The following is a 25959-nucleotide window of genomic DNA, read 5'->3' as shown; positions in this document are numbered from 1 at the left end:
ACGATGAACTCGTCGACTCCTAGAATAGATGCAAAATTTCGAAAAAAAAGTGCTAGTTGCAACGTTGCATACTTAAACATAAACCGGTCATTCCACGATTTTCACATTTCAAATATGAATGACAAAGTTTCTCTGAGCTCTTCCAACAGGCTGATACTTAGCGATCATATTTCACAAGATATTGAAACGCAATAAGATTTCAAAATTCAAAAATTATACATCCATCGATATAAAAAAACTAATTACTTATTATTTTATTCATCCGTCATTAATATGGTTTCTGGTATTATTTAAATTTATAGACTTGGCATTCTTTCAAACAAAATTTATGATAACTATGCTGCAGGGGAATTTAATCTGTGACTGTGAGACGTCTCCTGGCAAGAAAAACCCCGATTGTCGCGTCTTCGGGTAAACCATAATATTCTATGGCCCAAAGCCAAAATATCTAGGTAGTTACCTCGGTGCCCAACGCATCGGCATCTAGGAGGGTTAAAAATCGTGAATTATTGCACTCGCTGTCTATCCCTGCTTCATATGAATTATGAGTTAGCTCGGAGAATTAGTTCGTTTATATGCAATGCTAAGAGCCTTTAATTTGTCAGTGGCTGGTAATATAGGTATTAAATAAACCAGCTTTTAATAGTACCGCTATTTTCTGAAATAGAATGAAATCTATTCCATATTGTCAATTTTTTAGACCTCTACAAGGTAATCCTTGAATGCAAGATCACCTGGTATTAAGTTATCATGCAGTCTAAGTGGTGGCAGGTTTTGTGAAACAGCACTCTAGCATCTTACTGGAACGTTAAATCGCTTGGCAGCGTGTCTTTGCCGGTAGGGTTGTAACTAGCCACGGAAGACGCCTCCCAGCAGACTAAACCAAGGAAAAACTTTAAATTATAGAAGCCGGTTCCTCCATTTATAAGACGCCAGCGCTCAATACTATACCAGGAGGTCGAACTCATTGTTTAGATTTACGACTAGAGCTCACTCATAGAATAAAAAAAAATATTTTCTGCAAATTAGTTTGTAGGGACTCTACCACAGTTCGGCAAGGATAAATATACCGGAAAACAAACTTAGTAAATGCTCTTTATCTTTGAACCCATCTATCATCATCGTCATCATCAAACCATTACCAGCCGACTACTAGACACGGGTCTCCTCTCAGAACGAGAAGGGATAAGGTCGTAGTCTCATTATGGAGAACTCTCAAGCTTGCAGGTTTCGTCACGATGTTTTCCTCCGCCGTTTTAAGTACGTTAAATTTAAATTGCTTAAATTAAAAAACGCATATAACTCCGAAAAGTCAGTGGTGTGTGCCGGGACTCGAACACGGTCTACACGAAAGGAAAGTCGATGTCTTACCCACTACGCTATCGTCGCTTCAACCACCCAAACTAACGTTATAATGTATGTGTATTTGCTTGTTTATCCTTACTTTACGCCCTGAATGAGCAATCAATCGACTAGATTTTTGGCGTAAAGTTAGATCAAAGGCAGGAGTATAACATACTTTTTATGCCAGGAAAATAAACGGTTCCCACGGAGTTTGTAATAAAACGTAATTATAACGTAACGTAAACGACGATGTTTTTACCAGGCGCGTTAGGTTTAGTTTTAAGTTACTAATCACATTCGTTGTGTGGTTAGTAACTCACAATAATGGAAACATGTATGAATGCTCCACATGTGCCTGTAATTTTTTGAATTAGAATTTAATGTGATGCCTCCAACATACTCAGAGTTCGATCATTATTCATCATCACCATATTTAATGAATGGCCGCACTAGAAACAGTTCGCGTCACAAATTACGGAGCATGCCCTGTAAGCCGCGGGGTAATCGAATTATGACAAGGGGGTGTCTGTTTTGCCGTCACTTAAATGACAGCTCGCACGCACTCTGTCATTGTAAGCTATTTTGCACATTGTTGAATGTTAATTATCGTGCAGAACTCGAAACTACAAAATATAAAATGCCATCCAACTGTATTGAAGAAGCGGGGTAAATCGAAGCTTTTTCTCTAGAAGACGAAATCGTAATCCAATTTTTATAATATCATTAAAGTGTTTTTACTTATACTTGAAGGAAGGATTAAATTTATAATTTTGAAATTCATATAGTTTAATTTTAAAAGTATTCATAACACAGATAAATATTAGTATGAGAAATTAACTGTACTAAAGCAGTAAGGAAGCCGGAGACTCGAACGTTGAAATCCTGATTCCGATATTTTGATATACATTTCAATATTTATATTATGTATTTTGAAGTAGAACTTATTAGATGCTAGTGATAACTAGACAATTCTGAAACCAGACCAGATCGAAATCCGGACCACCTACTTATAAGACCACAGCGGTCACAACTGCCAGATATTGCATATAATCCAAGTCAAAGTCATAAATATATTCATTCAAGAGAATAGGTGGCACTTTTGATGCGTACATTTATATGAGAATTACACGGTAGTGAGATGATGGCGGTAACCATATTCGTAAACTTAAAACTAAAGCTACGAGGTTTCCAACCGAATCCTGGTCTAAGAAGAAGCCAAGAACAAACTTAGCCGGGTGTAATCACTACTTTACGATCTTTCTGTTATAATTAAATAAAGGAAAAGATATAAATGATTTAAACGTCAATGTTGAATCCCTGTAACGACATTTATCCAAACGTCAGGCTAATCGAATCATGCGATACGAGTTGCACCGTCGTCGAAATGATCCGCCCGCCCTATTAGCCGGCTCTACATTATACGCAGGTTGGATGCAAATCGTGCGGCGCTTGGCTAATTTATCCACGCGTAAATTCGTGCGACCGGCTAAGCTAAACTTCTCTTAACGTTAAGGCACGGAAATTCAACCTACCACAAATACCAGTACTTAAAGGTATGTATCTTTGTACAGTTCACCATTAACCTATTAATGTTTCACTGCTGTCAATTGATGCTGCTGATGTTTACGTAATAGTAGAGCTGTTTGTGACAGCTTGGGTGATGTTTTTTTTTGCATTTGAAGCATTAATTCATCCGTACTAATATAATAAATTCGACTATGTTTTTGTTTGTTTGTCTTTCCTTAACACCCTAACTAAGCAACAGATCAATTTAATTTTTGCTGAAAGTTGAAAAGACGGAGTTACATACTTGTCATACCAGAAAAAGAACGGTTCAAGCTTTATATGACATAGCTCGTTCACGGCAGTACTACTGAAATGCTTAGTTCTAGCATCAAGCAGCATTGTTGTGTTCAAGGGAAGGGCGTGGTTGCTAGTATATAATAACATGTATATCCTCATTATAAGCTCAGTGGGTAGGAACTCGACTTCAGATACGGGGGGCCGGGTTGGAATCCCAGCAACTCTAACTTTTCTAAGTTATGAGCGTTTTAAGTAATTAAAATTTAAAATTCATTTATTTCAAGTAGGCCTAATTAATAAGCACTTTTAAAACGTCAAGTCAGCCTGTTTGTAGTGACTACCACCGGTTCGGAAGGCAGATTCCACCGAGAAGAGCCGGCAAGAAACTCAGCAGATTGCTCTTCTCCAACATCATTTTAAAGTTTAACAATCTTTAGAATTTTTCTGTTTTGTGAGAGATGAGAGCGGAGTGGCCTGCTTCCAAGCAGCCTTTTCGTTAAGGAATTCATCAATCGTGTCGTCACCACGATTTGTTAAATGTGTTTTAATATATTGTTTAAACTTAGGTTATTTATTACGAATTCAAAAAATCACTTGCTTTAAAAGTGAAGCAAAAAATCGTGAGGAAACCTGCATCCCTGACAGTTCTTAATAATGTTCTTAAAGGTCAGTGTGTGTGGAGTCAACCAATCCGTACTGTGCCAGCGTGGTGGACTACGGCCTTAACTTTTTCACATTGTGTGAGGAGACGCTTGCCCTGTAGTGGGCCGGTTATGGGTTAATATGATGATGATGTTGATGATGATGGCATTCTCATGTACCTGTAATTTTTTTTTTTGTACATGTGATTTCTTCACGTTGTGTCTCGTATTGTTAATGACGAGTAATATGCTTATTTCTGCCACAAACCAGCTTTGTCGGAATGCTGTGTTTCGGTCTGAAGGACGTGGGAATACTTTTTGCAACGAGACGCCGTGTCCCTTAGACCGAAGCACTTTTGCTAAGCCTCACGTGCCTCTAATTATATACTACAATGCTGATTTAGGGCGAAAACGATACGAGACCCAATGTGAAGAAATCATCAATCATGTGGCAGAAACAGACACGGCGGTGGTACTCTCCGTAAACGATTCGATACACTCGAAGTGTCTTTAGAAATGACGTGCTCAGTAAATAAATAAATACGTAATAATTCCCCCCTCCTTGTATTACATATTTTATTTCAAACCCCCTGGCCCTACACGTGGTTATTGGACGACCCCTTCAATTAATTAGTTCGTAATTGAATCATTTCGTCTAATGCATCACCATAATATGGTATCCATTTGCATCGCTAATCCTAAACATGCTTAAGATAATGGAACAAACTGAATTGATTATTTTAACAGAGCTTAACTTCTAATATTAAATTTCCAATGAAGAGATAACTAAAATTGGTTGAGATCTGACTGAGCTGCGGTAAAAATTTTTTGTCTCCTATTTCGCAGGAATTCTATTGTTTTTGGGCCAAAAAATAGCCTTAATGTAAACTCGAAGTATCAGCTAGAAATATACAAAATTGCACTTAAATCCGTTCAGTATATTCCGCTTAGTGCGCGAACACAGGCAGAAAGGCAGACAGACGCGGACAATAAATCTGTTTGGGTTCTCTATCGATATCTAAACTTCCCCTGATTAAAATGTTCAAAAAATATATACATACAAAAATCCAGTTACAGTGTTATTGTACAGATTTAATAAGGCATCGATTGAGCTCCTCATTTTAAGTCTCGCGAGTGTTAAACTATTGACTAGTATCGCTAAATAGCAACATATTAAATAAACGATTATCGCATACAGCCGTTTGCAAGGTTGGCGTAGCAAGGCTACGACGTAGAGGCAGTACTAAATCAGCCGGCCTTACCGCGACACGTCTCGGCGCAGGCCGGGGCTCTGCACGTAGTTAATGAAATTTTCATATGAAACAGATCGCACCGCACGTGCGCCACTTGACCGCTGTTTCAATTTTCACTTTTAACGACTACACAAAGGCTTTATTCGGTTAATTAAGGCGCTACGAGCTTAAAAGCCTTTGTTTAAGTTACCGTTTAAAATTTATGTGATGTGAGTTTACCTAGCGCAATCCTTGATAATCAAAACTTGTACCTTATATTTACCTTTAAGTTGTTTGACGGACATTTGTTTGTTTTATATTTTGATCTATTGATTTATGTTCTCATCAGCCTATTTTATTAGCTAAGAAAGGATTTTTGAAACTTCAACCTCTAGGGGGTAAATAGAAGGTTTTAAATTTGAGACTCTCTTTATTGACACATGATCTAGTTCGGCGAGAAATTTTTTTAAGAAATAATTGAATCGCCGAATCCAATGGCAGTGGACGAGGCATATAAACGACGACTCCAATCGGCGTTATGATCCCAAGGTGCTGAAATTGCAATCCGGTAAACACAGCGTTGGTCAACCCCTAACTAGATGAAATCTAAATGAGAAGACGGGAGGTACTGGACATAAGCGCCCCTAAACCTATAACAACCTACCAAAGTTGGGAACTCCCTACAAAAGACATATAATGTAAAGCAGTAGACACAATTGATAAATTAGATGATGATGACGCTTTGTTCACAAATACATGGGTCAATTTATAGCATCGTGCCTGCATCATCTCGCCATCTGGGCTTGGAAACTATCTGTTTACCCGTTACTCAGTAACGAATATACAACTTTTACCATATTTCTGTTTGCCATAGATCAACAGCTCGTAACCACAACGCTAAATCTCTGCCAGCTGTATTATGTGGTAAACTTTTTCCAATAATAAACTTTTCCCTATCACTGCCAGTGCGGGCCAACTTGGGCGGGTGATTTGTCCCCAAACTAGTTAGCCCTAATCCGGGTAACTGGAAAAAGTATCACGGTCGTCTGCGTAACGCAGTTTTATATTAACCGATGCGATGATACACCGGTAAATAAGTGCCTACTAAAAGCCATTTCTGCAATATATTATGATATTTTTCTTAAATATAGTTCAACGGGTACATACCAAGGTAATATTTTTGGATTTGTCGATATTTCGACCCAGTTGCATGGATCGTGGTCACGACCGGACTGCGTAGGTACGAGATGTCAAGTTGGATGTCACGGGCAGAACGGGTGTCACGGGTAGTCAGATTCTGCCAGAGTCTTTATCGATTATCTTTTCATTTACTTTTTTTGACATTTGCTCATTGATTTATTTTATTAATTTACTTAGATATTATCTGTTCACTACCGGCATATGCCTGATTACTATTTAACTATGTATGTTTAGTTCACCGGCACGATGTTTTTGCGCCGCAATACTGTTACAATTTTATAATAATGGAGATTCACCGATATCGTATCGCACGGTTCTATTAAAACTCGTAATGCTTCTCGTTTGAAATAGGCTCAATTGTTTAGATTAGTTTTGGTAAGATAGCTACAGATAACTTTTTTTAAGTCATTATGGTTTCTATCGTCTACGTTTAAATGTTTACTTGTTTTTTATTTCGTCTTATTCTTTTAATAAGTATTCAACGTCAACTTTTATGCTCTTTTTTAGATTGGTATATTGATTTTAACCGATAATTTTTACTAGGTAACTTATATCTGAAAATATGATAAAAATAATCAAAATTATTTTTAAAATCAGTCGCTACTGCATATCACAGCACTCACATTTATAAAACATGCTTCGTATCGTACAATATATCGATTTGTTTTCGATTGAAAAACATTCAGCTTTATTCTTTGTCTACATCACAAACAGTCAATGGTTTTAGTCTAAACATAGCGTTAATTAAACAAAATATTATTAAAAAATATTTGGTTGTTTCCGATTTCAAATCGGCTTGGAGATTCCGACATAGCTGAATCTCCAAGCCGATTTGAAATCGTGTGATAAAGTGAATGAAGCAATACGTCTCAGTAACTGCAACATCTACCTGACACCGATAACGCGAATCGGCGAAGTTTAAACGAATCGAGTCGTGAAGCGTCGCCGGTACACCGTAACTGTGACATTATGGCGCAATAAGATTACCCAGGCTGCGTAAACTTCGTGCACTTGCAAAATGGATGCTTTATATTATTCTTGAATTGCGATTATAGCCTCATAGCTGGTGCTTCGGCCACGCGGATTCGAGAGGACCGCACTTCGACCTTTGCGGAGTTATGTAGCTATTTAGGCAATTCAAATTTAGCTTTAACGTGAGGAAACTTGATAGCCAGAGAGTTCTACATAACGTTCTCAAAGGCGTGTGAAGTCTACCGATCCGCACTTGGCCAGCGAGATGATGATGATGATGAATGATGATTATATTATCGTTCCTTCATTGTAGATTATCTTGAGATGTAAATAATTATTGAAACTATTTCTGAAAGTATTATAGAAATCGAAGAGTTGTGGTAACAAGGTAAACTTATAGAATTTAATTTTCTAAAAATAAATGTTTATTTATCAAAATTAAAAAAGAACAAGAAAATGTTTCATGGTTTGCATTTGGAAAAAAAACTACTAATTTTCAGTATGTTATTATCAAGGGTCATGTTATTATAAAACGACAAGTTAAAAATGCGTCGTTGATATATGTTTGTGTATATAAAGTACCGGGCACAGCTAGTATTTTTATTTATGCCCCAAAAACATTCTTACCTAAGTAATCTAAAGCTCTGGGGACAGGAATAAATTAAATTTGGCGTTTTATGAGCAATAAAACCACCAACTGCGTCGTAATTGAGTTTATGCTAAATTGTTTGGATTATGTTTTACGATTTCATTACGTACGTTGCGTTTTAATTCTGGTTTTAAGCGTTTTATTTTTCAAAAAAAGAAAACCGTCCTTATTTATACACTAAGCAGATGCTATATTTAAAAATGCCACTTATATAATAATCGGCAGTTTTTACTGGATAATCTATACTAAGTCTATCTCCAGGATACTATGAGTAGGATATGAGTTTAAAATTTCAAAAAGTCGGTGCATATGTTAAGACTAAAATAGGTAGCAAAAAACACACTCTCAGGTGTGACGTGTCTGCGTGTTTGAATTTATGTATGTAAATCCTCTATTGTACACCACAGAAACTTATAATAATGACATAAAAATATAAAAGTAAGTAAAATTCAACTGTGTGTGCGTGTTTGTGTGTTTTGCTTCGTATTTTCCGAACAGATGAACCGATTTTGATTTTTTTTTGTTTAAAATGTGAGGTGAATGTGGAGGAATGTGGGTTGTTCTTAACTATGTTTAATGAAAATCAGTCCAAGATAGCCAACGCCGCAAAATTGCAGTTTAGATTTTTTTAACAACTCACTTAATATTGGTGTCAAATAAAAGGGCTTGACTTGTGGAATACAGTACATGATATTTAAAATAACAGTCGCTATAAGACTGATGTTAAAGGCATATGCTAATTTCGGCATCGACGGTAGCGGAGCCGTAGCTCAATTGGAGAAAGTGCTCAGGCTGCGATTGCCAGAGAGTCGCAGGTTCAAATCCTTTCATGTCGGTTCCGAAATTTTTTATATACATTTTAAATTTATAAAATATTAAAAATTGTTTTTTTTTTGTATTTATATAAAGCAGAATGTTATTTTTATACATTAAAAGGTGTGTGAAGTTCACCAATCCACACTGGGCCAGCATGGTGGACTATGGCCTTAACCCCTTGTCATCGTGGGAGGAGACCCGTGCCCCGTAGTGGGGCGGTAGTGGGTTGATATGATGAAGGTTTCCTGGAAGCAAGCCGATTCGCTTTCATATTACACAAGATAGAACAATAATTGTTAAATTGTAAATGATGTTGGAAAAGAGCAACTGTTGAGTTCTTGCCGACTTCTCCTCGGTAGAATCTGCCTTCCAAACCGGTGGTAGATTCACTACAAACAGACATTGACGTTTCATAATATTAGGCCTTCTTGAAATAAAAGAATTTTGAATTTGAATTTCCAGGTTGCTGTTTAATCTTAGTCCAATCATTAACTGAACCAATCTGAACCCAATGTCCAATATCGTCCGATATGGGTCAATAATTTTCACTTACCGGCGTCGCGTCGCCGCATCACCCCATGCGTTCAGGTTGCAGGGGACGCTTTTGTTTGTTTTGATTTTTGCTAATTTAAAGCGACACCGCTCGGGGGAATGTTTATTGTAATGAAATTCCGTAAAACCTTTGTTGGATATAGCTATGCATAGTCTTTATTGCTGTTTATTCTTATTGTTTCGTGCTGGGGTTTGAAAATACGCAATAAGAGTAGCTGATATCGGTTGCGAGACTTAAATCAGCACTTAAATCCGAGGTATCGGAACACATTTCCAATAGCAGATCAATTTAAGTCTATAATTATAGAGCACTAAAGAAACCTAGTCAAGTGATGTTATCTCGCTTAAAAATATATATATATATTAAAAAATATATATTTGGTAATTTCATCGACGCTTCTTATCGGAACGCTTAATAGTTTTGTGGTAAGGCACTAGCCATACCTGAAGTATTTCACTATACAAAATAGTCTCATCTTATAATAATCACAAACTTTCTACCCCAGGAAATCAGGGCTTAACAAAGTTTGCGACTAGAACTAAGAAATTCGAACGCGATTTCAGTTGTTACGAGTACCTACTTAAAGTAATAATTTTTTCCTTTCTTATAAAGATAACAATCCTTTCTTCACTTTTTAAGTAAAAAATTATTTTATATTGTTAGAGATATAATAAAACACATATATGAAGAAAATGTCTTATTATTTTATTTGTGTTTATTTATTGTATCACACTTTTTTTTTTGTTAAAACATACTTTTCTATTAAAATGTAATAATAAGATTGTTTGCGTTATAAGAAAAATTATAAAAACTGATTGTATAGTTTGAACTGGCGTTATGATCTGTATTTTGTTTTCATTAGTTTCAGATCATACCTTTGAGAACACGGTAGATGGAAATTGTTTTCACTATTTTTTTTTGAGGGCCGCAAAAAGCTTCGAACATTGGTGTATGCGTTCCATAGTTGCTTACCAGTATTGGGCAATCCTTTTCACTTAACGGTGCAGCCCCATACGTTCAAAAGGGGCTTTTTGTTGTTTGTTTTGATTCGCGCTAATTCGGAGCGGCGCCATCAAAGGGGGCTGATGGCATCCCGTATTGTCTTTGTGTATGTAATGGAGTTTTTAATTCGATCATCTGGTCTTTTTGACAGTAGAAGCACTTAGTTTTTGGCCACAAATGGTACATATTTACGTTAAGTTTTCTGTAACAGCAAAGCCAGCGTGGTAGAATACAGCAAACCCTTCCAACCATAAGAGGTAACCAAGAGAGGTAAAAGAGAAGAGAGAGAGAGGAGAGAGAAGTGTGGTAAAAAGAGATAAGACGAAAAAACGTGTAGACATGTTTGTGGCCTGCATTCTACAGATGATGCCCATCATATATACTCGACTGTAGTATTCTCTACGGGGTTTATTTCCAACACAGCGATATCACATAATGTTTAATTGATGATCATGTAATTTAACGTCAAACAGCTGGACACATCATCATGAGGCATCCTCTCTTATTGAAGGCATAATCCCACCACGCTGCTTATATCCGGGCTGGTGGGCTAAAACTTTTATTATTACTTGCTACTAAAATTTACCTTAACGTACTTTCCGATAAACGGGGTTGGATACCTATACTTTTTAAAGTCCTGCCTGTTTTAGACAATTTTTAACAAAAATCAAACTACCTATCGATTCCTGGCCCAACACAGTTCGTAGATTAACAGACTGTCAGACATATCGAAATAATAAATACCGAATAATAATATATTCGTATGCATTTAGTAAAAAACTGTGTTTTGTCATTCCAAGACACTTCAACTTAATTTATTATTTGTATACTTAAAGTTACCAGAATGCCTAAATCAGAGGTCGTTGCACTCTAAACAAAAAGATCGCAAGTATTTAGCATATCTCCATTGTACTGGGATTAAAATGAAACAATTAATGTGTCCGTTTTGATGACATTTGCATATTCGGATAATTAGCAGGGGTGTGATGCGGTTTGGTGCGCGTGCGGAATAAGATATTCGGGACGTGCATACGAAATGTTTACCAAATACTTACCTAATGTATTTTTGAAAATAAATAATTTTGACCACGTCCATTCCATTAATAAACCACTAAGTACTATTTATTAATGGGAGATCCCGGGTTCTATCGCTGGAGAAAAAAATTGGGACTTTGTACTGAACCTTCTCTGATTTGGTCGGGTAAGATGCTTCGGCCGTGGCTTGTATACCTTGCCGACAAAAACGAGCTGGCAAGCGATTTAGCGTAACAAATACAATGCCTCGTAGAAACCGATAAGGGGTATCAGTTTATTATAGCTGCCATACCAAAAACTGGTTAGTCTAGAATATTAGACAGCACAATCACTTATCATCAGTTGGTTTATAAAGGACTAACTTACTATGGTAAAAAAAATCGTTGAGGATGGTAGACTTCAGATCACAATCCAGCTTATGAAGAACTCTTAGGCATCTTACCTCAAGACGTTTTCCTTCACCTATATAGCAAATGTAATTAAATAACTTAAATTAAAAACGCACATAACTCCGAAATGATAGAGGTCTGTTCCGGGGATAGAACCTGGTATCCCGCGAAAGGCACCTAAAATGACTAGCTAACATTAAAATCCTCTTACTAATCTACAGTATGTATATGCAAATTTTATTAATTATTTAAATTGGAGCACCCTTTTTACACTGACCTCGCTCAAAGATCGGAACACCCCGTATAATAAATAAAGCAAAACTACGATAAGGGATGCTGTGCTAATTAAATTTTATCTAATTTTACATCCCCCGGGAGTCTATAGAGATAGTGGTAGTTTAAATAATATTGCTGTATAATATCCTATGGATAACACATTGTGATATTTTAGCAACCTGAATCGGTGTAAACCTATTATATACTTATCACAATAATTAGAAAATGGTGGCAATGGAATCGTAATTCACGTACGTGTTAATATTAAATGAGCTCGTCCTGCAGTAGGTATACCGGCATTATTGGAGCGCATTAAAATATGTGGGTAATCGCACTAACAATACTAATTTAATTGTAGTAATTAATATCATTAATGATGTTTAAATAAAAGCCTACGCCGGAAACACATTGGCACGTTATTAATATATTATTACTAATAGTTTGGTTCCAATGTTCTTGACTGCATGCGATGTTAACGGATGATCACTATTATAGCGATATACTATTTTGAACTTAAGAAAATTTAGAAAGCCTGGCTTGAGACCGTAACTCTTGAAGAAATGAATATTCTTCTTCAATTTATTTCTATTTAGATTATAACAGATATACTCAATCACGTAGACTACCACATACATGCACGTAAACGCACACCAGGAAACACTATTCAACCATATTATTTAATTTATTTATTTTGTGGAAACATACAGTAGTATGTACTTCGTAGCATTTAGCCGTGGCCAGTAAATATTTAATTCTGTTCATAACAATAAAACACAATGTTGACCCGCGCTAACACTAGATGGCGTTAGTGGTAGTTGCTTGAAATGTAAATGGCTCTAAAGTGATTTGTTAATTTGCCGTAAAGGCGAACTATCCCTTCGTCACAAGGTAACCTTGTATCAATCGTGCATACGTCTCATGGTGACATATGCCAGAATCGTAAACGCCTATCCCCCTTACAGCTTTGCCTTTTACAAGAGCTCACAAGTCCTACAGAATAATTTCATGCGCCTGGCCACTGGCAGCCCGTGGTTCGTGCGCAACGTAGATCTGCACCGAGACCTCGACCATAGCCCAGTACTTTAAAAAATATCAAAGTCCTAGTTTGAAAAAGCAGTCCGACTCGCCAACTCCCTAATAATCCAGGCATCCAATTATACCCCCGCCCCCGGGTTTCGAGCCTAGGCGGCGACGTCCGAAGCATATCCATTACGACCCTGACGATCGAAGTACTACCGACTATGTGTCCAACAACACACAAACACACAGCTAACACACTAACACTCGATTAACGTCGAACCGATCCGAGGTCCGCAGGAGGCACCCTCAGGTCGTCCCCCCATGCCGTCGAGCCCTGGGGCTCTTCTCATGGCGAACTTTCGCGCTTGCCCCACTCCCCCGGTGACGCTGTAGCAACCCCTCAGGTGGTTATCGACAAGTGTCCATCCGATGGTTATTCCTAGCGGTACCTGCTCCTCTCGAAGACACTAGCTGGGCGCTGTAGTTAGGAACCTTACTAGCGAAACTTTAAGGACGTGTGTCCAGCTATTGCGTCCACTGCGCGGGATTCTAGCCAGGGACAATGTTCTTGCCTGCCACGTAATTCCAAGTGAACTCTAAATATAAGTTTGTTCTTCACACGTGTTTTATAATTCCGTACGCCTGACTTGCTCCGTCACATAGAATTGGTTACACCTCGAAACGTTTTTTAAACGTTTACCATAAAATGGGAAAATGGGAAAATATTTGTAAGCTAGAAAAATTCCGAGGGTGTAAAGTGATACGTGCGTTTCACTGCTTTTCGACACAATGCACTGCAATAATGGATGAATAAGGATTCTGTATGTTCTAAATTCTTAATGCTTTTATCGTGTTGATAGATATACGGTTCTGTGGAGCTGTCACTGCACTGCTAAAATACATTTTCTTTAAATTGTGCTCTAAAGTAGTTATAAATTCCAAGCTGTTGTGAAATACAGCCTTCCTTGTTGCAAGAACAGTTAAGTACAATTCCCAGGTGTAGTTTATTTTAGTGTTTAAGTCGTGTAGCTTTAAAATTGCTGGAAATTACATCGCCTTTTCCTCTCCTCTGGGTATGAACATACAAGAGTTTATGAAATGTTCTTTTGTGTATAGAAAAGTTCAGTTTATATTCATATCATATTTATTACCCTTTATAGTCTCATTGTGTAAACTAGTTTGTATATTAGTATGTAGTTCGCGTGTCTGTATTTTAAAATTAGTACCACCAGCAGTCTATTCTCCTCTTCTTTTTTCCTAATTAAAAGGTTGCCTGGCAGAGATCACTATTAAGCGATAAGGCCGCCTGTACTTCTTTCTTCATGTTTCTGTTTTTATTTTATGTTGGTAATTGTTAATGTTGTGGTATACAAATAAAGAGTTAATGCGGGTCGACGTGTCTTTACGGTTATAATGACATGTTTGTGATAAACTGAAGCGGTGATAGCCCAGTGGGTAGGACTTCGACTTCCCTTTCGGGGAGGCGAATTCGAATCACGTCAGTGCGTAATTTGTATTGAATAATCGAATACCTTGAGGACACTTAGTTGCAGCTTCTTCTTCGGAATAAAAACGAGATTCAATGATAGATATTTCACTTTCATTAAGACGTTCACCGTTCCCGATTTTTGTAAGTATTGACGAGAACTGTTGATTTGCTTGACGCATAACTTGGTCTAGTTCATAAAATTTCAGATTTCGCCATAATATTGGTCCAACAATAGTCTGCTTAGGTTGCTTGTAGATAGGAGTAGCGCGAACGGGAGGTAATTGACGTAAGTCTCCGATGAAAATAATATCTAATCCACCAAAGTTCGATTGAAAGTTATAGAAAAAATAATAATAAAAAAAATTAATAATTTTATTAAAATGTAATAATTCTATTACAATTAATGAAATTCAATAATAATCTTTGTATAAGCTAAAATGAAATAATTGTAGAATTTGTATTTATGTCTAAGATAATAAAAGCCTTTTATTAAACTTTATCTAATTTAACTTTATTTAGCCAATTTCTGTAAAGTTGCATATAGTAAATTATTTTTTGAAAAATAACGTCATAAAGAAGTTTCACTTCCTACGAGTGCACGCTAGTACACGCACACATTTTTTTTTATTAGTTTTTTTACCTACACTTGGAGGAATTATCAATTTTATAAATTTAAAATGCATATAAAAATTTCGGAACAGGATTTGAACCAGCGACTCTCTGGCAATTGTGACCTCAGCGCTTTCTCCAATTAAGCTACGGGTCTCCTACCGTCAATGCCGAAATTAATATATGCCTTTCACATCAGTCTTATAGCGACTGTAGCGTCATCAGTGTTGGTAAAAACACTAATAAAAATTATAAAAATTATAAAAAAAAGCAATGTATGACAAATTGTTTTTTTTCAAACGTGTCTCATTGTAATATGGACCTTTGAAAAAGTAGATCGAAACTGCAACGTTTCCCACTAGATGACGCTACAGTCGCTATAAGACTTATGTGAAAGGCATATACTAATTTCGTATATACTGAGTTTCTTGCCGGCTACTTCACGGTGGAATCTACTTTCCGAACCGGTGGTAGAGTCACTACAAACGGACAGAATTAATGTTTCAAAAGTGCTTATTGGCCTTGAAATAAATGGTAATGAGTTGATATGATGATGATGATGAAATATGCCGGGATGGAAACCGGAACTTCCCCCTTATAAGACCAAAACGCCCATCGGTGCGCTACGAAGGTCGTAAATATAACAACACTTAGTATCCACAGAATGAAATAAATAAACCCCTTTAAAAAATCTGCCTGTTTTTTTAATTTATTCGACACAAAAGTTTAACTGTGACACGACAGAACAAAACTCCGAGGCGCAGAAAATCATTCGATTTTTGTCCAAAAGTCCAAACCCGTCAATAATTCCGCATCCCGACTGATTCAATATTAGTTTAAGTTAACGAGTTGGCTTTAACTCTTTTAAAAGTCAACCAAAACAGTGCGATAATAAAGTGCATTTTGAATTGAAGGTCGTACTAATTATTTTATTTAAATATTTGCCAATTACAGCGAGTAGGATTTGTTTAACGTCGGGAATAATGGGAAGGGGGCATTGAGATGGTATAAAAGTATTATGACGTTTACACTAAGTCTGTACGTTAAAACGGAGCCTAGACTTTGCTTACGGCTGCGGTCTCACAAGCTGGAAGTCCTTAGACCACATCACAAAAGGTGTGTTGGAATATTTTTTAAATAGTTATTGGAGTCATACTAAGGACACAATATTGTTGTTTGCATTAATACCTCTTTTCCTGTTCTCTGACCGCAAATCTCGCCGTAGAATCCAATTCTACCTTCACCATCTGGATGCCTGGTATTTTTCTACTATTCGCAATACCAGATCATTTCTGCCGCGCACTTGCAAATTGCGAAACAATCTCCTATCTGATGTGTTCCCTACAAACTACAATCTTGGGTTATTCAAGGGGCGGATAAACAAATTTCTTAAAAGCCGGAAACGCATCACGCCTCTGTTGCTGCAGATGTTTATCTATGTAGATCGCTATTAATATAAAAAAAATTCTGCTTGGAGGTAGAAATAAGTGGTAGTACTTCCCCGGACGAACTCTTTGTCAAAAAGCTAAAACTGCTACTGATTAAAAAGCATTTATTCATCTCCCCCGGAAACTGTACAACCAAAGCTGTACTTTTTGGACAACTTGATAAACGAACTAGCGAGACTACCCCAAGTATGTTTCTAGGTCCAGGTCTAGGTACGCCTGATGACTGGGTCACGAGAACTTGCGCAATCATCCGCCTTAGGCGTCCGCAGCGAAAGACCCTCCACAGTTGGTTATATTCCCCTTTACCCCTTCAGCACGGCTAGCATCGGCAGAAGAAAATTATCTTCCCGGGGAAAAGATATAAAATCTATAATCTATCTACTCCCACAGCTTTATCAGCTTTAAGAGTACTGGCCTACAAGTGGAAATAATATCCAAATAATATTTGTGTAATACTACACGGGGGTAAATTTCTCCTAATCCATGTTCCCGTGGTTTAGTAGGTGGACACGTTAGTTATATCCCCTGACAGGCGATACCATCGGGAGATATATAATTTGTCTCCTACCTACACTAGGCCTGCGAAGGAGTAACAGAAAAATTTGGTGCACCTTCAAATCATAACTTGCAATCACAACTTGGTGTGCTCTCTGAAGCACGCGAAATTTTCTAACTCTGGAATTTAAACAGAAAGAATCGAGAATTAATTCTTGACCCAATTGAACCCAGTACCTCGTGATCTGCAGTTGAAAATGCTAACCACTGGACTAGAGAAACGGCGCTTTTGTGTGTTATGAATTTATGATACTTTGTTACAAATATCAAAAGCCCGTTGCCGATTAATCATGTCATTTAAAGTATATCATCGGTTCGGGACAAAAAAGGAAACGAAAGATTATAATGACTCCACCCTCAAATCAAAGCTTTCGACATTGTACCTAAACGTAACGAGCCCCTAATGAGCCCCTTGTGATTAATGACTGAGTTATCGTTAAATTTTGCCACCACCCTTTTGCCATTTATTTTTCTCTTTCAGGTACGGCCCGGGTTAAAGGAACGGTCAGGCAACACTTGTAAAATTGTCTATCGAATATGTTAACTACTAGATCATTGTATCGTTTACATAATTTTATCATATAGAAAGATACATTCAAGTAAGTTGTTTGAAAAGAAAAAAAAAAGGTTTACGTATCGTATAGTTCTGATTATTCGATTATTAAATGTGTTGTAACACATTGAACCATATCGTAAACGCAAATACTCAATCCTACAAATGACTCCTGTACTTTTCAGAGACGATGCTTACTGAGAATGTCTAGAAAAAAAAATTGGAATGGAACCCAAAACCTCGTGATCCGCTATAAAATATGCGAACTACTAGACTATAGATGCGTTCATACTAGCTGTTGCCCGGGACTTCGTCTGCGTTCGATTATTTTTTTATGTGGCATTCAATTGGCATTTGCGTGAAAGCGTAACAAACAAACTAACATTTATAATATTAGTAGGGAAGTAGGGATAGGAATTATCATATAGAAAGATACATTAAATGAAGTTGTTTGGAAAGAAACATAAGATTGGTTTACGGTTGGTAATGAAAACGGATTATCTGGATGTATACTAAAAGGGGTTTATTGGCGCATAAAAATAACTCGAATCAAAACGTAGACCCTCTACAGTGTAGAGGCCAGCTTCTGCAATGTAGAGTGATACTGCATTTAGATTTATTACAATGTACAGTTATCAGGTACATAAAACAATAAATTGTAATTGGGATTGAGTTTGAAGTACCCACTTTATATCCAATCCAATTTGCATTTGGAATACCTACAATTAATAACATCCAAAGTAAACCTATGATGGTGTATATTTTTAAGTTTATATTCAATATTTTTGTAGTTGTTGTTTTGAAAGAAAAACCTATATGTTTGTATGCACTAGTTCAAGAAATTATTGTCATACCATACCACCATATAAAAAAAAAATGTATTTTTTTGCGTCAGTCTTAGTTAGGACGACTTTGGAACTGTGAAATACACCCAGGTGACTTTGATTCAATGGTCAAAGAAACCTTCATTTAAGTCATAAAATTTGAAAAGTGGAGGTTGAAATGTGCAAAATAAGAGCGTGTGGTGGGCGGAAGATTGGAATACAGTTGTCACTGCTAATACTAGCAGTATTATACTCCGGTATATTCCCGTAGTCGCCTATACAGGCGACTACGGGAATATACCGGAGTCGGAGCAGAAGTGCTTCTATGCTACTACTACCATATAGCGCGACTTCTACCAACACCAACCTGTCTGCGCAGCACAGTAATTTTTAGCAAACCCTCCCCTTGGGAGAGACCTTATTCCAACAGTCTCAGGCTATTGATGTAGGTAGGACTTCGACTTCGCTTTCGGGGATCCGAGTTCGAACCTCTAACATTCACTAGTTATGTGCGTTTTAAGAAATTTAAATATAACTTGCTTCAACACTGAAGGAAAATATCGTGAGGAAAGCTACATGCCTCCGTAATGTTCTCAAAGGTATGTAGAGTCCACCAATCCACTATGGCTTAGAGTGGTGGACTACGGCCTGCTGCTAATGGGGAAATATGCTTACCAAACGGGTTAGCAGTCTTCCTAAAAATGTAAAACATGACATTAAGTCTCAAAATGTCATGTTTTCTCTCTTAGAAAAACATCGTCGACTATTTCGACCCAATGTTAACACGGGTGAAAAACAGTTGTTTATATATACAGTTGTATATTTAAATGAAACAAAGTACAATACTTCTATATTCCAAGCATTAGTCTGTTACTTTAGAGCGGGCGGCCATTACGCGGTCCATATACTCGGTTTTATTATCCGCCTCTATAAAGCATAAACCAATGATATCTGCAATAACAGCCAATTCTATATATTACTTGAAAAATTTAAAGCAAACTCTTGTGTTGGTCTGAGGGGAGGCCTCGGCCAATCTAAAACTGCATTACCACTTACCATCAGATATCATTGCTGCCAAGTGCTAACTTGTAGAAGAATAAATACAAAAAAAAATGGCTTATTTTATACAAATACTGTAAGTTCAATTATTTACAATATGTATTTGTTAATTATTAAATTCACTTTGCATAAATCTATGATTTAAGTATTAAGTATAATCTTTATTTGCTATAATCCAAGACAAACAATAATAACGACTCTACGAGACTCTTTCGATGTTATACAATAAATACGCACCCACCCACGTAGCTAGCTGATACCTCGAATTCGTTCGCGTCTTTTTATTCGCGCGGGAACTTTCTTTTTTTCCCGCGATAAAAGCTAGACTATTTTATTTTTCATATCAAAGGCTACATGCATGCCATTTTTGATCTTAATCTGTTCAGCTATTTATGCGTGATTGAATAACAAACATCCACACTTTCACATTTATAATATTAAGTTGGATTAATTTAATAAGTTGACTTTTTGCGATTACCATATTATTATCAGTCGGGAATGACGTCTTATATTAAAGTCGATATTGTTTTTTGTTATTCATATTAGGATAAACTGTATGTGAGTCGCTGTAGCAGTGAATTCGAATCGTTTATTTGTAGTCGTTATGGTGAAGTCGTAGCACGTGACGTACGTGCCCTTTAACGGCGCGGCGGAAACAAGACGCGACGCATGTGTAGTTTGTTTTCCGTTGCATTCTTATAAGATTTTACAATTTAAACTCTCTTTCTCTTTTAAGCTTATGATTTTAATATCGTATAAAATTCATTCTCACAATATTATAAAGACAAAAATGTATGTAAAAAATTACGTTTTCATACCTTAACTTCCCAAACGAGTATCATGAAATTTTGCGTCATGTTGTCAGGGGTACAGGAAAGAACGAAGAGGCTTTACTAAAATAGGACTGTACTTTATAGAAAAGGAAAACCCGAATAGATGTACAAAAGAAATAATTAAAAAATCATAATATTAATTTAATTTAATTAACCAGTATTATTTTTTTACACGTAGCCTACTTACTCTATAGGCACCATTGAAACAACTAGTCTGTCTGTGTTTTGTACTCTACCACCGGTTCTTAAAACAGACGGAGTAACGTGACGGAGCCAGCAACAAATTCAACAGATACTATCATCCAGATTTTTTTTTTATTCTGACGTGTTAAATGACAGAACAGTGGCCGGTTTCCAAGCAATATTGACATTAAGAAACTCATCAATAGTAAAGTTGATATGAATTCAAAAATTGTGGAAGTTCAACACGCAAACTTTGGCCTACCCACTATCGCTCACATAGTAGTATTAAGCGAGTGAATAGGATTTGAATTACAGAGCTATTTTTGACAGACCTCGTCCCGAGTGGAAGCGACCCGTTCCCCCACCCGGTTTCTCACACCAGTAGGTAGGAAAGAAATATAAAAATATGTCAATACATCGTACTTATTTGTTAATAAATATGAAATAGTAAAATTTTTTACAGGTAGTACTTTTTAATAGTCGTAAGTGGAATCAGAATGATGGACAGAGGGTTCTATGCATGCCCTGCGAATTTTGTTCATAGGTGATGGTTGCAAGCAGAAGTTTCTACTTGCCAGCAGATGTTTCTGCTTATCATCTGCTTGTGGTCCGCAAATTATCACTTAAAAAAACAATATTATACTAAAATTCTTAAAAGTCCACCAACTCGAATTTAAGCAACATGATGGAACTAATCCCTTAATCCTTGCTCTAGCAAGTCGTCATATAAAAAGACATAATGGACAAAGCAAATAAAAATACACAAAAAAATATACAAGACTTAATATATTCGGTATTTAATAACGTGCCATAGTGTAAATTAAAATCGAATAAAAATTTGTGTATATGACATAACTCTTGCCACTTACCATAACTTAAACACTGATGAGATAAACACCTTTAAAATGCATGGCATGAATTTCAATTCAAACGGTAGCTATAGAGTTACCTAAAACGTTCCTCTGAAATCTGTTTGTTTATAATTAGACCGCATTAATATCTCCCCGACCGCAGTACCTGCGAGACGAGAGCGCGGCGCTGACCGCGGCCAATTGTATTAGCTTGTTGATAACATTACAGCGTAGATTCAAGCCATCACAGGAAATGTTGTTAACGTTTAATTGAATATAGATGACGAAAATGGTCCAAATAACATTGAAGTATTTTTAAGAAATATCTTCCGCTGCCTATTAACGTACCTCAGACACAAGCCTCGTCTCTCTTAGATAGGGTTTGTACGGGAGCTAAGGTGATACCCTCTACGGTAACAATAGGAAAATTTTCCTCCGAGCGGGTGATCGTGCTGGGGGGTGCGACCATTCATCTTTGAAAGTTGTACATATCGTAAATTTTTGTGAACACTTCGCTAGCGCGATGCAGGATCTTTGTAGCGCCATCTTGTTTGGTAACGATACAGGGTTTAAAAATTTAACACTCAAAACGCTGCTCTTAGGCAGGTTTGCTGGGAAATATATGGCCTTAAAAATAAAATGTGGCATAACGCCGCAATAGTTTAGCAGAGTTTTTGAAGGGATTTTAAATGTGCTGTCAATGGACACTACGTAACTATTGCGATGTAATGTCACATTCATTTGCAAGGTCACATATTTTTCAGAAATACCTTAATGTTTGTTAGATCCTACTCGTTAAACTACATTCAATTAAACGTTATCAGTATTTCCTGGGATTCCCTGAATCTACGTTGTAATTTTTTTTTGACGGCTGACTGGCGCAGTGGAAAACTCTGCTTTCCGAGTCCAAGGTTGTGGGTTCAATTCCTGGAATTTGTTTGTGTGATAAACAAAAATGTTTTGCAGTGTCTAGGTGTTTATATGTGTATTATAAGCATATATGTATACTATTCATAAATTCATCGGTCATCTTTGTACCCATAACACAAGTTACGCTTACTTTGGTGCTAGGTGTTTTAATTATAAATAAATATACTACGACATTACACTTTTGGTATATGTGTAATGTCGTAGTATATTTATTTATAATTTATTTAATGTTATCAACAAGCTATCACAATTGGCCCACTGAAATAACGTGAGTTATTCCGATGAAATAAAAGAATTTACTTTTATAGTACACTACAAACAAAATAACAGCCAAGTTCTTTTAATCCACTCCTGCTATCTCAACTAATGGTAAGATAGTGATAATAGCAGATGATAGCAGTTGGAGATGTAAATGTAATAATATGAACCATCATACTGCTACCAAGCAGTCAGTTATAAAACACAACCCCCAATAGGGTGTCTACATAGCATAGGAACACTAAACCGCTTGGTCTTCTTTGCAGTGTGGTAACTAGCCACAGCCAAGGTCTCTAGACACATTCAGAAATTATAAATTCCCAAATTTTACCTTTCGGAGATCGATCCCGGGACTTCCTTATGTAATTAATTATTAATAGTTTCCATACTTAAGTAATTACATTTTTGACAAACCGATTTTTTTCAATTCTCAGGCGGGGCACGGCAAGACCGGCTGACTTATAAAACTCACCCTTACCACTGCGCCAGGACGGTCCACACGGTGAAAGCGGGCTAACCCACCGGCCGTTTTATTAAATCTCTACACCCAGTTATTGTTTTTATTCATTGTTGGTAATTTTTTATTTCAATTGTAGTTTCCATTTTCGAGACCAAGCTTTGACTTTGATGTGCTGTTGACAGTTAAAATATTAGTAACTGTGATTACCAAGAGGTCAAGGGAATCTCAAATTAAACAATAAGATGAAAGAAAAAAAAAGAATGTCTTTATTTATATATTAAAACGGATAGGTTACTTGTTATATACAACGGCGTTACTGACGCAGAGGTATTTCCGCTGGACCTGCCCGAGCGAAGCTGCGGTCAAGTTGGGGGCCACATCTGCTGACGACGAGCTCAAATTGTGTTACACGCCGCCCTCGCTGTTGCGCTGGACTAACAAATTAATAATTCCGGAAACCCCCCACTCTCGTACACACTGTCTAGTACACGGACAGGAGTTTCAACTACATTGGAACAAGTATACGATTTTTTCTGAATTGCTAGTCTTATTAAGATAGAAGATTAGTAAAATCGGCCAATATTTAAAGAGTTCTTTTGCAAAATTCAAAATTTATTTAAAGTAGGCTTAATATAAGCACTTTAGAAACGTCAAGTCTGTCTGTTTGTTGTGACCTGTGTTTACCGGTTCGAAAGGCAGATACTACCGACAAGAAGCCGGAAAAAAACTCTGCAGTTGCTCTTTTCCAACATCAAGTATTTACATTTTATATTTTAACATTCATTTTTCTATCTTGTGAGAGATGAAAGCAGAGCCGGATGCATCTAAGCAACCTTGTCATTAAGGAATTCATCGACGGTTTTTAGTAACCTCGAAATAAATGTGTTTTAACATATTCTTTCAACTTAAATCAATTTATTTTTGCAATAAAGCAGAAAGTCTACCACTACTTTGTCTGGTGGGAGGCTTCGGCCATGGCTAGCTACCACCCTACCGACAAAACGTGCGATAGAAATTTTGAGTTTCGGTATGATGCCGCCTAGTTAGCCCGCTAACTTTAGACTGCATCATCTCTTACCACGGGTGAGATTGCAGTCAAGGGCTAAATTGTAGCGGAATAAAAATACACATAAGTTTCTTTCTACATATAAGTTTCTATATTGGTTTTCCCAAAAACTCTAGTGTCTCAATTACAATTTTTATTATTTTTATTTTTAATAAATTTGCAATTGTGTGGTGATGCATAATATACCACCTTAGATACTTTAAGATTTCATGTTGTGACTAAACTTGTATAAAATATAAGTCATGATTTAAGCAAACAAATGAATTTGAATTTGTCAATTGATTCGTAAATATGCGAGCAATATTTCCATTCGAACGATTGCTAAACAGATATGGAATCCAGGCAAAAATCAAAATCATCGATGCGATTGTGAGAATATTACATTTCTAGCGCAGAAATGGCAAGGAAATTCCCCAAAGCCGCATCAGAGGTTTACGCGGCGGAGCGGCGTATGGTTCCGCTAAAGTTCGCATATTGAAAATATTCCGAGGATTATACGCCTCTTTGCGGAAAGCGATCGCGAGTGGAAAGTGTTAAGGAATTCCGCAAAGTTGCGTGAGGATTTTCATTACAACAGAAGAAATATGGATTCTTGAGACGTAGCTGCCTATTTTGGATACATTGGTATCTTTTAACTCTAACTTTAAACTGCTGTATTCAATTCTCAACTTGGATCAACAATTGTTAAGTATTGAGTTTAACTGTCAATAAATTTTGAGTACCAGCCATGAGTTTGGAAGACCGCGTCGGCCGTCATCCAACCCTGTCCCTCGGAGAGCACAATAAGCAATCGCCTCTAGTTATAAAAACAAACATAATATTGCGGTGTTTATTGTTAAAGCCTACCATCACAATTAGAGTGCTTTTAATAAGCACCAGTAGTAGCAACATGTTGAAAAAGGCGATGAAGACATAGAAACACCGCAAGCCTGCCTTTCTAAGTTGAATTTTACGTCGAGCTGTATTTGCTTTTATGGACGCCTTAAGCGTTAAACACCCTAGTGGTTACGACCATAGGTGTCCATGACCATGAATTTCAGCTAATTTCTTATAAGGGCTCCAACTCATAAAGACAAATTCCATAGTATATTCATTCATAGAAATTCTATGATATTAAAAACTAATAAAATTATAAAAAACATTAACAGAAAAATAATTTTCAATTAAAAAATAAAATATTAAAAAACTTTGTGCGTAGGCCGGGAATCGAACCCGGATCAACTGCTTGGAAGGCAACTATGCTGACCATTACACCACCAACGCCATATTACTACTATACCAATATTTTATAGAATATCATGAATTGTGCTAGTAGGTATGATAATGTATCAATAACGAGAAAAATATGAATATGATTTCAACTGGGCAAACAATACTTTTAAAGTTATAACTTTTTTATTTCGAATAATACAACATTTCTATATAGACTCGCAACATTATGTTAGTTGTGTCTTAAATTTAATTTGCACAGTTGGAGTTATCATTACCATTTTTCTATAGTAATATTAATTGTCCACCAAGCCACCCACCTGATGGTTAGTGGATAACCATCGCCTTAAAATAAGCAAAGCGAGATTTAGGAACCGGTTTTTTCTCAATAAAAAAGATAACAGATCAGATAAAGCATTGTCTTACCAAATCGAGATGAAACCCTTTAATGATCTCGGTTATTAAGCATTCACAAGGCGGACGTCAAGACATGCCCACAAAAGGTCCCGGGCACAATGGAATTAATTGTGAAGGATGGAATAGTTCCGCGCCGCTCTAACCGGGAATATTTTAGTGTCCCGGGAACGCCGCTGACCATTTGTACTGTGAAACTTGGGAAATTCCTGTACTTTGTAGCTAGAAATTGTTTAACTGTCTATATGTGGTTTAGTTCTATGGGTATGTGAAGCTTTGTAGCTAA

At 36.8% G+C, this 25959-nt stretch overlaps 1 protein-coding gene and 1 non-coding gene across 2 annotated transcripts in view; both read right to left on the bottom strand.

Moving 5' to 3' along the window:
- The window catches only part of LOC120631280, a 338187-nt gene that overhangs the window by 246069 nt on the left and 66159 nt on the right, over positions 1-25959 (bottom strand). The window lies entirely within an intron of this gene.
- Positions 25242-25313, bottom strand: Trnag-ucc. Its single transcript has one exon. It is a non-coding gene; the product is annotated as a tRNA-Gly (tRNA).

Source organism: Pararge aegeria, chromosome 17 (genome assembly GCF_905163445.1).
Source record: "Pararge aegeria chromosome 17, ilParAegt1.1, whole genome shotgun sequence".
In the NCBI taxonomy this organism is placed as follows: Eukaryota; Metazoa; Arthropoda; class Insecta; order Lepidoptera; family Nymphalidae; genus Pararge; species Pararge aegeria.
This window is presented reverse-complemented; position numbering and strand designations above follow the sequence as displayed.